This window comes from Protopterus annectens, chromosome 8.part1 (genome assembly GCF_019279795.1).
Source record: "Protopterus annectens isolate FY-2018-M chromosome 8.part1, PAN1.0, whole genome shotgun sequence".
Taxonomy (NCBI): Eukaryota; Metazoa; Chordata; order Ceratodontiformes; family Protopteridae; genus Protopterus; species Protopterus annectens.
In genome coordinates this window covers 274,298,547-274,316,991 of record NC_056742.1, presented here as the reverse complement: position 1 = coordinate 274,316,991, position 18,445 = coordinate 274,298,547, and the positions used below count along the sequence as shown (strand labels likewise).

The 18,445-nt window shown below is 37.4% G+C and overlaps 1 long non-coding RNA gene across 1 annotated transcript in view; it reads left to right on the top strand.

Moving 5' to 3' along the window:
• Nucleotides 1–17,904, top strand: part of LOC122810080 — a 44,708-nt gene extending 26,804 nt beyond the window's left edge. Inside the window, exon 2 of the long non-coding RNA XR_006366048.1 lies at nt 17,853–17,904. This is a non-coding gene — a long non-coding RNA (uncharacterized LOC122810080). The remainder of the gene's footprint in view (nt 1–17,852) is intronic.
• The last annotated feature ends 541 nt before the right edge of the window (nt 17,905–18,445 follow it).

The following is an 18,445-nucleotide window of genomic DNA, read 5'->3' as shown; positions in this document are numbered from 1 at the left end:
TTTTAGTGACACTGTGGCTGCTCCTGAAATCCTTGCTGCTTTGGTCACACTCTACCATTTGTATTAGTATTAATTTTACACAGTATAATTGGGTATCTTTGTAAGAGCCTTAGGGTAGCTGACTGGTGGCATCATGGTTACCTCAGAGTCTGGGCAGAAAGGGGCACAGCTAGTAAATCTGTGCCAGCTTTTCCAATGTGTGTGTGTGTGTGTGTGTGTGTGTGTGTGTGTGTGTGTGTGTGTGTGAAACTCAAATATCCAAGTGTGTATGTCAGCTACTGAAAACAAGGTCACAGAACTCCCATGTGGTAAGTGTGGAGTTTGGTGTGGGTCTGAAGAGAAAAAGAAAGTACAGCCCCAGGTCTGGAGTGCGCTCCCTGTGTGCTCTTGGTGGAAATTGTACTTGGTGCAGGGAGCTGCATATGAAAATACTGTGAGAATCCATCTTAGTGACCATCCCTCAACTGAGTCAGTGGTGAGGAATGATTTTCCTTGATTGCTGACCTGGAGTAGGGACCATCACAGGAGTTATTAAATGTAAGAGATACAGTGCTTAAATATATACTTGTGTCTAGGAAGGGAAGTACATAATTTATTTCCAGCTGGCTGAAAACAAACACTTAAAAATGTTAGTAAAGAAAAAAATGAGCAGCTTGGACATTTATTGATTTTATACCTCAAGGACAGATACGTCCTGTGTGTGTGTGTGTGTGTGTGTGTGTGTGTGTGTGTGTGTGTGTGTGTGTGTGTGTGTGTGTGTGTGTGTATGTGTGTGTGTGTGGGAATGTGACTGTGTGATCCTCAAGCTGTAGAAGACCAGGTCATACCATGTTATAAAATTTAAGTTTTGCTTGTTTCAATAGACTCAAATCTTCATTACGCAAGGAAGATAATGGTTTAAAAGACTTTTTAATGAGAAAACTCAATCACAATAAAACAGATGTATAGGGAGATTAGTTAAATCAGAGAAAGAAAACAAGAATTTATAGTTTGTCTAAATAAACTATCTTTGAGAGATACATGTTCTGCTAACTGAAGATATGAATTTGCAATAATATCCAGCATGGCTTCTTTCATTTCTCTACAAAATGTGTCTCTTTCTGCCACACTAGAAGAAATACAATGACATTAAAGTGCTTGACTTTAAATAACTGACTTCTTTGTGTGGTTGGGATTATTACTACTACTGTGCAGATACAGTGGATATAAAAAGTTTTGTATGTTTTTTATTTCTAATGTTTTTCCCCTAACAGATTTGTTTGTTTTTCAATTGAATTGTACACAGGTTATAGGTCACATTAAAGGTGGGAAAAATTTTGAAATTAGTTATTGTGGTTTTATATCACAAATACCTGCCATTTTAACATGGGTGTGTAAACTTTTTATATCCTGTGTACTTCTGTCACTAAGTTTCCTTTAAATGCATGTCTGTTTTGTACTGTGAAGTAAATTAACAGCACACAACCTCCATATATTCTAACCCATTATCTTATTTCTTTGGCAGTCCTTAACTTCCTTATAACAGATCACCAAGATAATAAAATATTGGGCATCTTATTCTTTTAGTAGTCCTTATATTTCTCATTCATAGGTTCTGTGATGATAGGAGGTACTGCCAGCACAACTAACTGGAATTTTGTAAATAATTATATGTCTTTTGTGAATATCAAACTTATTTATACAAGATGCTTGTGTTACAAATGTATTAGAACTGTATGTCATGTGCATATTAAACTGATTTATACAGATGTTTGTGTTGAAAAGCTATTTGTAAAGTGCTTGTGTTTGTAATATAGCCACAGTGTGCCCTATGGGAGAGAACATAAATGTACATGCACTATTGTAACTGTTTAAATGTATATGTTTTAACAGAGGAAATTGGCAGACAGGAGATTAACCTCAGTTCAGTAAACTTTAAAATATATCTAAAATTAAATCACTTTATGGGCTAGGCCATAAAGATTCTATCGCAAAGGTTTCAGTGTGGCCAGAGACCCAAAGTCTGTACCAGGAAACTTTCTGTATTGTCTTTGGGGTGAACTAATTAATTCTCTGGAAGCATGGAGGGATGAAATTGTTTTATGACTTCCAGCACCTGCCACAGATCTGAGAAAAAAAGCCTTTATGTGTGTATTTTTACAGGTAGGTGCTAATTCCTGCCAGCTTCCAGCAATGAGGGTTTGAATGGGAACTAGAAGTCAGATGACCAGAAGTGATGTCATTCTGCAAGCTATCCTAGAAGTAATATTTTAGATATTATGTTGAGAACTCTTTTAGTGAGACTGAACATTCTGTATTCTGTCTTGGGCATGACAACAAGAAGGACCATTTACCACATCATCTGCCTTGCTCAATTAAGTAAGTAGGGAATAGTAATTTTCATAGATACTGCCAGGAATATAGTGAAGCTTAATTTAGATATGTTTTTCTTTATTTGTCTTGAGACTCTCCTTCAACATTATTTTAAATATTTCCAGTGATTTTGAACTCTAATATCACTGTGAATATATATTTAGTATTTTCTTGTTCTTTTATTATTTATTATTAAATATATTTAAACCTTTCATTCTGGCTGATCTTTGTAGAGATATTTAAGTTTTGACAGTATTTGCATAATTATTTGGTAACGCTGTGGGGGCCACTCCTAACAGCCTTGTTCTTGGTCAAACTACCATTTGTATTAGTATAAATATTACACAGTAAAATTGGACACCCTTTGTTAAGGGCCTTAAAGTAACTGGTGAGGGGTTCTGTTGGCAGTAATAACTAACTTATAGTCTAGGCAAAAGGGGGAATAGCTAGTAAACCTGTGCCAGCCTTTCCCAAGTGTGTGTGTGTGTGTGTGTGTGTGTGTGTGTGTGTGTGTGTGTGTGTGTGTGTGTGTGTGTGTGTGTGTGTGTGTGCCAATCAAATCTCAAAGAGTGTGTGTCAATTACTTGGGCAAGGACTCAAATCACTGCTGGGATAGAGAGAGTGTTGGAGGACTTGGCTTGGAACCCTGGCTAAGGCCTCAACTCTTAGTTGTGCAACTGGGGAGTCATATTGGGGATCAGAGAAAGGGAGAGGAACCAGCCCCTGGACTGACTGTGTTCCTTGTGTACTCTCAAGGGAAATTGTGCTTGATGCAGAGAGCTGCATCTGGAGATACTGTGTGTGTGTGTATGTGCCTGTTATCCTCCCAGTGAACATCCCCCACTGGTGTCAGTGGTGAGGATTGATGCTCTTTGATTACTGGTCCAAAGGTGGGGTGTCACATATTGGTTGGCAGTGGTGGGATCATCACATCACATATTGGTAACAATGGTGTAGATATTGAACTTCTGTAGCCTGTAATCAGTTGTCACTAAAGAAAGTGTTTGTACTCTCAAGCAGCCACATGGTGAGCATTCAGAGTTTCATATCACAATAGTTTTATTTATTTACTCTTGTTAGCTTAGTCAGGGAGTGCAGGCAAGGATGTCAGCAGAAGATTATGCCAAGCAGACAAGGAGCCAGTTGGCTGAAATGTGCCAAGCCAAAGGGCTGGGGCATGCCAACCTGATTAAATGGGAAATGATTACAGCCATAATCACAGCTGCATCACTGACCAACAACCAGGAAGACAACCAGACCGGCATTGGGGATGTACAGCTCTCAGAAACAGGACAGTTCAACTTTTCCTCAAAGGACTTAAAATCCATCTGCAGTTAAAGAGACTTGAACTGGAGTTCAAACATTTGGAATTAGAATCAGCAGACAGACTACAGCATTTGGAGGTTGAAGCAGAATCAGAAGAGAGCCTGTGGTGTTTGGAGGCTGAAGAAAATAAGAAACTATGGTGTTTGGAAGCCAAAGAAAATGAGAGGCAGAGGCAACATGAAAAGTATATGCTGACTCTTTGCCAGGGTCATGTAGATAATGGCAGACCTTTTGGTGAGGGAACAAGCCCTTAGCTCTTTGCCTGAGGACATGAGAATCTGGTTGGCAGATAGAAAATGCAACACCACAGATGAGCTGGGGAAAAAGGGGCTTTTACTTAGCAAGCAGAGCATCACTGCTCAGGAAAGGGATACCCAGTGCTGCACATGGATATAAGGGGACCCGTGGGGGGGGACAGCGGTAAGCCACCCCAACAAAGTCCTTCAGTAACAGGGGAAGCCACTAGTTCAGGTACAAGACCAGGATCAGGGGTTAAATGTTTTAAATGTAACCAGTTGGGCCATGTATCATATAGATGTCCACAGAAGCAAGGTGGAGAACAAAAGGTAGAGGAGCCAGCAAGTGGGAATAACAGAATGGCAGTGGTAAGTTGTCTGGTAACAACAAGGGTACTGAACTACCACAAGAGGTTCTATCCTATCTTAGTGGATGGGAAACAGGCCACTGTTAAGAGATACACAGCCTCTGACCTAATCCGTATGAAGCCTGCAATGGTTAAAGAGGAGTGCTACTTGCTTGGTCAGTTTACTCCAGTAAGAGCTATAGGAGTGACCCCATTCCAAGTACCTTTGGCCAAGGTTCACCTTGACTATGCGGATGGAAAAGGAAGCAAGCAAGTAGGTGTGTTTGAGGATATCCCTGCAGATGTCTTGATAGGGAATGATTTTGATAATGCAGTACTTTGTGTGTATGCAGTTACACACAGTCAGGCTTGGAGACAAGCATGTGGGTCTGGTAGACTGGGGGGGGGGGCCCAGACAGACCGCACACTTGAAGCCAGGACTGGTGAAGTGGCTACTTCAGGGATGCAGCTACCCTGTACCATGTAGCAGTGAGACTGAAGGTGAGCCACAGCTGCTGGTGGGTACTGATGTTCCCTTGGACAGACTGACTGCAAGGGCAGAGGTGAGTAGTAGTACTCAGGCTGACAGTGAGGCACCACTGTCAGAGGATACCAGACTTCCTGTGGAAGGGGAGCTGGGAAGGTTTACAAAGAGAGAGCTGAGACAGGCTTATCTCTCAGACCCTACATTACAAGTCTTGAGGGAGGTAGCTAGGGAGGGGCCTGATTCTCAAGGAAAAGGGGATTCTGTATACTGGAACAAAGGGGTACTGTATAGAGAATGGACCCCTGAGGGAGGGCTAGAGGGTGAGAGAATACAGCAATTGGCAGTGCCCAGAGCCTACCATCTGTCACTTCTAGCCATAGCCCATGACATTCCCTTTGCAGGTCATATGGGCATAAAGCATATCAAGAGACGTATTATGCAGACCTTTTATTGGCTTGAGATTGCAAGGGATGTAACAGGGTACTGCGGACCTGTGAGCAGTACTAAAAAGTAGGCAATGCATGAGACAAGGTCATAGCTTCTTTGGTGGTTTTGCCTGTGAATGAAGAGCCATTTCAGAGGGTAGCTATGGATATTGTGGGGCTGCTGGGTTCCTCCCAGTGAATGTCAACCAGTGGTGAGGATTGAGGCTCCTTGATTAATGGCCCAGAGGAGGGTCATCACAGGTTCATATGTGGGTACTGGGCTACTGACCTGAAGTTCTTTATATGCCTAGCTGTGTGCACCCAATATAATACTAGAGAAACCCAGTATAAAGGATCTTGTCTAAACTTGAGTAATTTTTGTGTTAGTCTGTTAGTTTTTTTATGTGTGGGTGAGATCATTCCAACTAGATATTATTATTCTCTAGGAGGTACAGCTTGACTCCTCACTATATTTTAAATGTTAGGTGACATCTGTGGAGAGAATGTCAATTTAGACTCATGCATTTCAATTTAGATTAAGGTCTTAATTTATGCCTCGTTTCTTCTGGTTTGATTGCAAATTGACTCCTTCTGCCTAGATCCTTCTTCACATCAGTACTGTGTATAAAACTGCTTCCAACCAAACAAGCAAGATGAAAGCGACATAGTACATAGCTGTAAACGTTGGTACAGCACCAGAAACATTACTCATCATTGCACTGTTCTAGGCCATTACATTGCCTGAAGTTCTCAACTAAACTAAAGATAGCCCGTTTAACAATTACATTCAAGTTACTAAACTTATATGAAAGATCATTCCTCATCAGCTCATTATGTTGGCATCTACCCACTCATAATATCAAGACTTCAAAAAATTATTCCGTAAAATCTCCTAAGATGTAAAAACGACTTTAGGAACAATTTCATAACAACATAAAAAAAATGTTCTTCTCATGTAGCTGTGGCTGTTTTTGCTTAACTTAATTTTCCTCTTATCCTTCCCTACACTTCATACCCCTCTCCCATTTTATTTTTCCTTCTCCCCCACCTGACTACATAAGGCTCTATTATTTTAATTTTAAGAAAAGTTTGAGACTAGATACTGTAGCAATAGTTTAACAAAAAGTTTTGCCATTTGATTTTGTAGTTATGTTGCATATAAATCAGGAAGGCTTGCATATTGAGTTAAGACTTTAAGCTTGTTTTTAAATGTGTCTAGTTATAGATTTAAATTCCAGTTTACACAGTTAGTACAAATACTACACCCCTTCTCTTAAAAGGGACTAATATGGTATGTCTCTTAGATCTACCTTTTTCTTTATTTACCAGACTGTCTGTTCAGTGAGTCCAATTTTTATATGTGTATTAACTGTAGTCATTTATATTCAACAGATTTACCCTAAATTTAAAACTTTTCTTCTCAGACATGCTCCTGAAAATGTGACTGTCGAAGAGTAATATCCTGCTAAACAAATTGTAAAGGAGTCCCACATCCACTGTTTATACAGATAAGTAGTAGAAAGCAGACAATATCAAGTTAACAAATATAATGAAAATATCAGAAGGGCTATGACATAGAAAGACAAAAACTGCAACGAACCACCATGGAATAAAATGTAGAATTTAATGAAGAAACGAGCGCTTTCACGCACACTCAGGTGCGCTTCATCAGGTTACAATTACATCAGGAGCATCACTTGCTTTTATACACTAACAAAATCCTCAATAAAACAATCAAAACAGTGATTGAACAAATTTAAAGGTATAACACATAGAAAAATCTTTCTCAAAACATACGGTTCATTTAGGCAGTCAGCCGTATCAAATTTCAAATCTTCCAGAGCTGCCTTAAATAGCAGCTAGTTAATACAATACTAGAACCGTATATATAGTAACCATTGTAGCTTCTATATCATTCATGTTAAAAATAAAGATAAAAATAAAGTTAAAGCTAAAAGTCAGTGCAATTGAATCTGACATTAAAAACAAGGACAATATTGATTAAAGACATATTGTGTGTCCACATATCAGTCCTACATAACATAAAATAAAATAAAACCATGGTGTGCTAAAAGCGCTAATAATTCATACACAAAATATCATGAATCCACTCGTAAGAGTAAAGATATGTGACAGAGGAAAATGCCAATAAATTGAGTCACATGATTATGTCCATAGATCCGAATATCAGGGCTATGACATAAGGAAGGGCACAGTCAGCTTTTTATCTCTCAGGTAGGGACACTTGTCCTGGGATCATTTACAGCTACAACATTTGAACAATGGCAGATGCAGTACATTTTTGAACAGTGAACATAATACAGAAAATTACAAAGATATACCTTTTTAAAGCTAGTTTTCAGAATATCACACATATAAAAAGGAGTACTAGATTAAGTGTTACATAACAGGTAAAGCACTGCATAAACACATTAAGTTCATGTTTAGATTCAGTGTGTAATAAAAGAAGAAAGAGAAATCAAAATAATGTAAATACACATTTACAAATTACTAGGTATTTACATAATTGCAACAGGACTTATGCAGGGTAATAAAGGTTTTAGCAGAAATATAACAGTGGGATAAGCTATAGGAAGGTAGGGAATCTTGTACTATTGCCGGTGAATCTTATGCAGTAGTACGTCTCTCTAGATAGGTAATATGTCTGCCTCTAAATTCAGTGGTGTCTGCTTGTTTTCTTTCATATTGTGGGTAAATGTTTCCAATTAGCTGTCTCAACCTTGCTAAAATATATTTTCTGCAGTAGCAAGGGGGATGGAAAGTCTTTGGCAAGACAGTGTACTATCTTTCTAAGTTTGGAGTTATCTATGGAGAGGGTTTTTTCAGCTTATTTCAAAACATGGACAGTATTTTTCACTGTAAAGTTTAAAAGTGAATGCAGAGAGTAGTAAATTTGGAGATGCAGTGCTTACTAACTACATGGCCTTTTGAGGGTAATACAGTACAATCATTCTCATGTCTTGGATTCACATTGATGAAATGAGATGTGCTCATATCTCTCAACCTTTTAGAAGAAGAAATCTGGACAAGGATATATACAAAAGTAGGAAAAAGGCCCCAGAAATAGCGACACTTTTTAAATATTGCTCTTACAAACTTAGAAAGTTGATTGAATAACAGGTTTTTCATTAACATGAATTTTCTGAAAGGTATGAAGTCTGAAACTCAAATGTCTGTCATTACTTTCTAACTTCAGTCTTTAATGATTTGCCACTAATTTGCCAGAAAACCACAATTTTATGAAAAAAAACAGACCAAAATATGAGGCAAAAATCTGTACATTCTCCTAAAATCTGTACAGTTGAGAGGTATGGATGTGCTATTAGTGATTATCAGAATCTTACTTCTTTTGTGAGAAAAATTAAATGTGATAAAGTGGTAATGGAGGGCACAGTCCAAATGTGGGATAAGGACATTTATTACCATGACATGCCAAGCTTGAGAGGTAAATATGCTAGGTATTGAGTAAGAGACATTTGTCTTCATACTTTTTCAACTACAGTATCTGTATGAATACTGAAGGGGGGCAGTGTGAAACATGGGTATTTTATATTGTAACATCTGTTTGATTGACAGTTATAAACTGAGCAGGAATCGAAAAAGATTTACATTTAGCTAACTTCTTGCTGGTACCAAACAGCATTACTGTAGTTTTATTGGTATGAAGTATAAGGTGATTTGTTGACAGCCAAAAGCATAGCTGAGCAAAATCTTATTGTAGATCTTTTTGACTATGGGCAGAAAAGGGGTATGTGTAAAGTGTCATTACTAAAGGCTGAATACATTTAATGATACTTACAAATAATGAGACAAAAAACTGGATGAGGAAGAGAACCCTGGGGAATGCCAGAAATGAATGCTCATTCAGTCACCTGATGGGTTTGTTTATTAGATAACTGCTGAAATACGATAGTGTATTCAAGCTAAAACCTTCAGCGTCCATCTTATGTTATAGTAACTGACATATATAACTTGGAATATGTTACAGTGGGAGAGATGAGAGGACAGAAATTTAGAAGTATCTCATGTAAGGATGGAAGTATGATGGGAATTCAAAAGGAAGGATAGAGATGAGAAACAAGGATAATGGCAATTGCTGTATGTGTGGGACATTAAAGACTGACTTAAATAAATGCTATTCCTTTGAGAGGGTGGTGGATCTCTACAATGATACAGTGAATATCACTGAATGGATTCAAAGATTCCTGGAACAGATGAAAAAAGGATCGAGCCAGGTAAGAGAGGAGCAACTCTATAAGATCTATAAGAGACTAGATAAATGACTCTGATGGACTCACTAGACTCTTCATTGTCTGTGTGTGACATTCACCAAAAATGAATAAGAGTACCAGCTATTATACAGAGCAAAACAGCCCTTCTTATTTAGCTTTCATTTAGTTACAGGTGTCCTATTGAAATGCTTTTTAAGTTCTTAAGAGAAACAGAGACACCAGGACAATCCCCTGAATCTAATTCCTACTATATTAAGAATTTCTTTTAATGGTCTATACCTAGTTTACTGAGTTATAACAAGTAATCCAAGCCCCTTACATATCTCAAACAGTCCAAACCAATGCTATCTGTTGCAGTTACAGCTCAAAAGTTTCAGACTGTTCCAGGGGCTGATAACTGTAAATGCCCTGTTGTTTCTGCTGAAAGTTGTCCATGTGGTAACATTTTTACAACTTCCAACTCAAAAGGGCCAGTCACTGATTTAGCCAAATACAGTATTGCTGGTAATTTTCCAGGGTGGCCTAGTAAATACGTTATGTTTTTCTTATTTGTTTTCATAGTTTTTCAAGAACCTCAGGAAACATTTCATTGCTATATGCACCTTGCAATCTAAATATAATTCCCCCACTTCTCCAGCCATACAACATGTAGTAATCCCAAGGCTGGAAGTTGGAAATGTGTATATACTTGTAAATTCAGGCTAAATTGCAGGTGTCAGTCAAAGCCATTCAACTCTGCTTCTAAGCAGTGGGTGAGGCGTATACTAAACGGGCCTCTTATGCAGCCCAGTGCACTGTTCTGTTAAGACACTTGCATAGTACAGACTGAAGATATTTTCATACTATCCAAGTCACCCAAGAGAGCAGCACATAACATGCGTAAGTGCACACCAGCGTTTTTTTGGCATGCTTGTTTCACTGCTGCAAGGCTTCTCATCACTATGAAAGTACTACAAGTCTGAAAATAACAAAACACTCTCTTCCTTTTGTGGGAGAAGAGAGACAAAGAAAGGAGAAATGGATATCCCCAGCATCTACCATAGCTCTTTCTCTTCCCAGGTCTACCACATCTTGGAGGTAACTCAGATGAAAAGACTTATTGGTTATCAGGCTATGTATGTCCCAAAACGTATGAAGGAGAGTTTTTCATACTGAGGCCAGCTGGAGTATTCTAATTAAAATTTACCTACATCTGAAATTATGGGCCACCACTGGGTAGGAGTGCAATGGTGCAATTAGGCAAATGCCTCTGCTAGGTGGTGATGTGTTCCTAATCTACCAGCAGATCTTCACTGCACATCCAGTTAAGTAACGATTTGTTAACAGCCTTGGCAAAGGAGAGTCTATTGATAGGTGTTTGTAATGGTGCATTAAGTTGCTTGTTGATGTGTAGCAAGCATAAACAAGACCATCAAGGTGGAGTTTGATGCTACAGCAACTGAAGGAAAGTTCTACATCTAGGTGGTGTTGTATTCCTCATTTACCAAGACACCTACACCATAAACCCAGTTCCCTGCATGGTCCTGGTATCACCACTGTTATCCATGTTTCAAATGTGTCCCTTCACTACATCCCCTAATTCTCCTGCCCCCCTTCCCAAAGGCAGAACATTCCCTCGCCTTGTCTAGAAAGAAGAAGCATGTTATGCCTTACCCCCCCCCCCCCAATTATCAGCTCTTCCAGAACCCAGCCCATTAATTGGACCTGGATTATATGAGCTGAAGTCAGGACTTCATCCCCTTGTACTACTCAGAGCACAACTACCTCTCTGTATACCTACTATAGTAGCAACTGCCTTTTAAGAAAAAAAATCATGGCAATATACCAGTTTTGGTAAATGCAAGAAAGTGATTTTGAAGGGATAAGAAAAGTAAATGTTTACAGTGTTTTCTAAAGTATAAATTGTTAAAAGTCGGCGCTGTCATATATACCTTAGTTGCAGAAGAAAAGCATTGTTTCACTAACAGCTGTGGTGGTATAAATGCGGTATTCTGAAATCCATGCTATTGATCATTCTATATAAGAAGCAATTAAACTTCAGCGTATAATAAACAAAGCCATTAGGCATGCACTTCCAGTTTTGCACTATTACAACTTTCTTCATGCAGTTGCTTTGATGATTGCTACATTTATCAAAGATTGATGCGTCATTCTCTCTACTGATACTTGCTATAAAGCAATTAAGGATGACATGCCTAAAAGGCTCACACAAGTAAAGGAATAAACATGCAATCAAAATATTTAACCCATAAGGATGAAAGAACGCTGTTGCGTCATTTCCTTGTACATCCACAGTGGGAAGTTTTGTACTTTTCCTTTCTAGCTTTACAACATCACTTTGCTAAGTACAAGGTACATTAGCAATGTGCTTGCAAAAAGTTGATCTGATCTCATTATGGTTTTATTATCAACAATGTGTCCATAGTGCAAACAAAAAGCAGGAGGGCATCATGGATTATTGATAAGAGCAATGGGCGGAGTAATGTATTAGTTCAGCACACAGTAAGAGAACTAATATTCATGAACACCAGCATAATTTTCAAACATAGATTTGTCTTATAAGCCTACTTCAAATTTACTTTTATATACTATTTTGCCGTTTTCTGATTGTATACGCTTGTCTCATTATTGTACATGTGGAATCATACAGACAGTGCAGCTGATTTATTTCTTTTCACTATTTCTGAAAAAGCTCATCCCTTGTTAACATGGGCAGTACAAATATTATGAAAGATATAAATTACTTGTCACATCAGAAAATACCATTGTCATGTATGAACCAGCAGTCAGTTTGCCTCAGGTTTTTTATTGTTATTTATCTGGTCAGACTCCTGACATGTTAGCTCTGACCTGCAGTCAAAATTGGATGCTAACACTCCTTAGTTTAAACAAAATAAAATTACTAGTAAAATATTTCGTTTATAAATGCTGACATTTCACTATTGTTTGGATACACAGTTGTGCAAGGTATTAAACTATATTTTGGTGTTGCCAGACTACTAGATATAAACAACATTTATTTGTCTTTCAGGCAATACTTTGTGAAAGACACTTTTGTATACAGTATATGCAAGAACCAGACGGCATTGTTATAAACTAATAATGTCTACTCTGCCACTGAGACAGCATCACTGAGTAAACAATGAGCAACACACTTTAAGATACTTCCAGCACTTCAGAAAAATGAGTTAATGCAGTGCGATCTAATGTGGACCAGAAGCAGCAACAATTCTATGTGGTGTAGTTAAGAAAACTCATAGCTGGTAATTGACATGGCATCAACGATCTAATTTGGAGAGCTCTTGCCTCACCATATTCAACTTATCAGGAATTCAGCCCACAAAAAAAGCAAGTTTTTTTTTTTTTTTTTTTTTTTTGTGAGGGGAGGTAGGCCCTCCTGCACCAAACCTCCATAACCCCAAACTTAGATATAATAATTCAATGGCTGCACAAACATGAAAATAGAGAACATTGTATACATCACTATCACTGCTAGCTCTCAAATCAAAATTGTATGGACAATGCTTTTGTAAAGATAATGGTGATTGGGAAGTACAAAATCAGTGAGTTTAAATCAGTTTGAACCCTAATTCATTTGGGGCTGTTGAAGAATGATAAGCCTTAATTTTGCTCCCTACAAAAACCTGCCACTTTCCCAAATTTACAGTGGCACCAGCAATAATAAAATCAATCCACCCTCTGCTATTTTATTGCCTGCCCCCAAATTTTAAATCCACATTGTATTTACTGTCCAAATACATTTCAATAACACTTTACAATGCAAATATTTTAAAACAATGAGCACCGTGAACTTAAATGCAGCTGTTTTTCCTAGTAATATATTTCTGAGCTTACCACGGACACTTTAGATTTAATATGAATTGATTCATCAAAAATACATTCCTCAATAAAAATAAATTATGACTTTTTAGAAAACATTGTTCCGTATGGTTTAGAGACAGGTTTGATTCTGGTGATAAAAATAACAAGTGTTCTGCTTCAAAAAATATTTTAATTAAGAAATTTGGTCTATAAAATACTGCAATGACAAAACACATGAAGGATATCTTTACTGTCCAAGCTGCTTAAAATAAATATTATATTAATTTTAGAAACACACCCTCAAAAAAGGTTGTATAGCAGAAACGAGTATACCTAGACAGGGGGATTATATCATTGTTTAGAATTCAGGAAAGAATACAGAATTTCACACGCCTTACAGTTGGAACCAAGAGGTATAGCCTTATCTCTGAATTTGGCAATGTGGAGTTAGAATTTATAGATGGAGGTTGTAGAAAGATGTGGTGTGGGGGAGTCTTGTATCACACATGGAACAACCATCAAAACTTAAATTCTGCCATAAGCCAACTTTCAGCTAAGATATTCTGCCACCTGAGAATTCTGTAACAAATCTTTCACAGAAAGTTCCCAGACAGAATCAATAAAATCATAAAACATGAGATGTGCAAGATTTCTTAATTTTATTTATATAATTTGTTAACTGGGGTAGAACACTAATCCCATCGGACCAATTTCAGTATCAGCCCAAAATGTGAACTCACAGCAAATGGAAAAAATAAAAATAATTCATACAATAAAAGAGCACTCTAAAAACAAAGGAATATACAATAGAAAAAATATTTAAAAAGGTAGTCAACAGAAACCACTATGTACAATAATTATATCATTAAGAGTTGAGCCATGTTAGGAATTAGAGAAGAGATGCTATAGTGAAAATGATAGGCAGTATGTGTCAGAGATTAGGGAGACTAGGTTATGTGACTGAAGCAGAACATTTACAAAGAAGCTTGTCCTGTGAATTGTTCTTTAAGTTGTGCCCGATAGGAGGAGAAGTTAGAGAGGTCTTTAAGATTTGAAGGTAGATCTCTGCAGAGCTTGGGTCCAGTGCAGAAAGGGAATGGTTACAGCACTGAAATCTGGTTTTAGGTGCTTGCAAGAGTGACCCTGAATGGCTATGAGATCTAAGGTTATATGATGGAGGTTTTCTCTTTTTCAGAAACTAAAGCAAAACGTCCTCTTGACTGGCTGCAGATAATTGGTAAGAATTTCACATTTAAAAGACAATAAAACAAGAGTTTTATTTTGCTTGGTGAGTCTTACTAAAAAAACTGTATGTTACAGGATCTAGGTAAAATTGTTTGCATACAAATGTATATTCATGCTTTAATGTCCAAACGTTTGAGGTTAGACACTTTCCTCCATCCTACACTACCTCCTTTGTATCCCTTAAGCTGAGTTCACCTCCTTCCTCGACCTAGATTCCTAGTCAACTTATATAAGGCTGCACAAGGTATCTCACGCATTACACAAGTCTTTTGTGATTCAAAGACAGGTCAGTGCTCAATAGTGCAGCCTGTCTCTTCTGAGCAATGAGATTTGAACAGCTGCATGTAAGTATTGTAAGCAGTGGGTGAGGCCTATACTAAACAGGCCTCTTATGCAGCCCAGTGCATTGTTCTGTTAAGACACTTGCATAGTACAGACAGCAGACACATTCATACTATCCAAGTCACCCAAGAGAGCAGCACAGAAAACGCCTAAGTGTACACCAGCATGTTTTTTGGCCTGCAACTACATAATGGTGTTATGTCAAGCAGGATGAGGTGGAGAACAGGTAAGTGGTGCTGTTTATGTGTTTGATGACATAGTGTGCAAGTATCCATAAATATGATCATGTGTGTGTGTGTGTGTGTGTGTGTGTGTGATGAATGACAACTGCATGAGGTGACTATGGTTATGATAAATGGGAAGACTGTGTGTGTGTGTGTGTGTGTGTGTGTGTGTGTGTGTGTGTGTGTGTGTGTGTGTGTGTGTGTGTGTGTGTGTGAGTGTGTGTGTGTCTTTCTGTGGTGGTGGGAGGAGTGTGCGCCTTTATGTAGTCTGCAAGAACCTGCACTGCTGTGTAGCATGAGTTGGCAGGAATCTCACAGAGCAAAGCAGAAATGATCCAGTATGACAATTCATAGTCAGGCCAATTGCTACTTAATAAGATCTTGCGTTAGTGAGAATGTGCATAACAGTGAATTTGTAAATGGTGAAGCAGTGCAACTTTGACCTACTCAAAACAGAGCAAGTTGCTCTTTAGAGCTACTCACCTTATTGGTGTCAAAATACAGCAATGCTTCTATTGATCTCCTAAAGTTAAACTTACTCTTCTATCAGATCTTGTCAGTTTGTTTCTCAGAGATTTGTAGAAATTAACATATAACTACAATGGCTTACATTCACAAGGTCATATCACAACAGTATTATTTTGTTTTAATGTAGCTCACAAAATAGCCAGTCATAATTCATCTGTGTAAATAATATTCCTACTTCTACATTATGAAAAACTAGTGGACTGGTCCCTATATTCCCACCTCAGCCTTAAAAAACACCCACGATTAAGTCGTATTTATATGGGCAAGACTTGAAATGAATGCAGAATTTTTCTGTTTGGAAAAAAGTGAAACTTAGCAGAATCCCCCCACCTCCACCCCACACACACGCACACACACACATACAAGGTGCATAACAATTTGCTTCATAGTACAAAAACACAAACACATGCACACACAAAGTGACTATAGAGGTCTCAGTCACTAAAATTAAAAAATGAGAAAAATATTAAGATGAGTAAGTTAGCACGACTGCAGTAAAGTAGCCTTAAGAGAACTGTAAGTATGATAACTAAGAAGAAAACAGTGCATTTGGAGTTTCAGGCAAATATTCTGGCTGGAATGGTGTATATTTGCTTCCATACAAATCTCTGGCCTGAGAGAGGAGGTAGTTTATCTCAGGATAGATTAAGCAAGCACTGCAGGAACTGATCTGCAATTCAATGACATCGCCAGTCATGCACAAGGTGCAGAGATATAGAAGACTTGGAACACAGTTGGCTTCAGTATGGTAAGGTAGATAAAAGACAGGCACATCCCTCCAAATGTACTTCTCTATTACTGTTTTGCTGTCTTAGGACAAATGGGACTTTCTAAGGATACATCACTTCCACAGATTACAGATCCTGCTAATAACCATCTGAAAGGACAATTATAGGAAACCTTTAAACCTAAAACAGGTACCAGCACGATGAAACAATGAAGCCACAGTACAAGCGAAGACTGAGGACACGAATTTTATGAGACACTGAATAACACTTTTCAAATACTCCATGTTAACGTAACAAGTTTGCTTTTTCATTTAGAAACACTTCTTCAGATGTGGGCTAGTAAAAAAATACATCTATTTAAACTTTCATAGACATGACATCATTAAAATTCCAACCAATGAATGTTTGCTTAATACATACATATTCATGCTATTAAAAGCAGAACTAAATTAAAAACATCATAAAGTAAATGCAGGGAACTAGAAAGCATTAACTAATTAATTAAAATATAAACCAAAACTGAGTGAATGAATATGTGTTAAAAACACTGTATAAAATAGAAATTCCATAGTATTGTTATATAAAATTTAACCTTGATCTAAAATTTCTATTAATATTTACAAGTGAATTAAAAGCTTGTAAAAACACTTATAAAACACACTTGTTAAAACCCTTCTTTGGAAAGAAGCAATATTCTGAATTGTTGTTCCAAAGTATAATTTATAATTTAGCTGATCTTAACTGGAGAAAGGGAGCTATGGAAATGTGTTCATTCAAACCTGGCCAACTATTAGCTTGTAATGTTAGTTGCCACCAAAGCTCTCTATACTCGATTTTCTCTTCCCACATACCACCCCGTACATCCAAGTTTACCTTTTCCACTTCAAAAAATCGGTAATGAGCATGTGTACATGACTGTGCTTGTATAGCGCATTATTCTCCTTCCCGTTCTGAATGTCATACATGTGCTCATATAGCCTTCTTTTGAGCTTTCTCTCTGTCTTTCCAATATAAAAAGCCTGACATGCTTGACACAGGGCTAAATATATGAGACCATTGGTATCACAACTTGAATAACATTTACTTAATAAAGTTATGTTTCTAGATGTTACCATTACTTTATCTTTGTTTATTATCCACTCACATTGGGAACAATGACCACATTTGTATGTCCCAGGTTTTTTATTTTTTCCCCCTAGTATTTGAAACGTGTTATTCAGTGTCTAATAAAATGCGTGTCCTCATTTCTCGCTTGTACTGTGGCTTAATTGTTTCATCGTGCTGGTACCAGTTTTAGGTTTAGAGATTTATTTTGGTACCTTGTTCCCTGTTTTTTGGATTACAATTATAGGAAAGTAGAAATGGACCTCAAAACAAAAGAAAGCATCTCCCTCTTAGTTTAAGCAATGCCTGACAGATACTTTCTATGCAGTTATGTATATATGTAATTTGATTTTGAAGTTGAGTATCTGCTTTCTGTTGCTATGGCAATGGTTTCTACTTTCTCCTTTTCACTTCCTGTCTCTTCTTCTCTCAGCGCTTCATTTCCTGGAGTTTATGAATACATTTTGCTGTTCCTGATGAGGTAATGTTCTTAAATTTAAATTTTTCATGCTTTTATTAATGTATTCCTGTTTTGTTCTACTTTTTTTATTATTTTTTTATGCAGACTTAGTAATACATTTGAGCCAAGGATGTATATCGCTGGTGTTAGATATTCCTTTAGTGTTTTTTTTTTTTTTTTGTATTTCTGAGTATTTTTGTGTTTAACAGTTTTCCATGCTAAATGACTTTTCAAGATGGTTGCATTTAGCTGTATTTTTAAGTCTGTGAGGGAGAAGGTATCTGTGACCTCGATATGAGATCCAAGTGGCTTGCACTGTTTTTCCTGTGAATGGAACAGATTTAATACACAGGTATATAGCAATTTGATTGGTCAGTTTTCCTTACATATTTTATAAATGTAAACAATTTACTTGTCAAGCATATATGTTGGAGCCTTTTATGTCTTCTAGAATGATTGAGTTTTTCCATTAGCTATTTCAAACAGTGTTTGCTCCAGTAAGCCTGTCTCACTTGTAGAGCAGATTGTCCAGATGAACCACTACTTCTTTCTGTTTTAACTTCTGA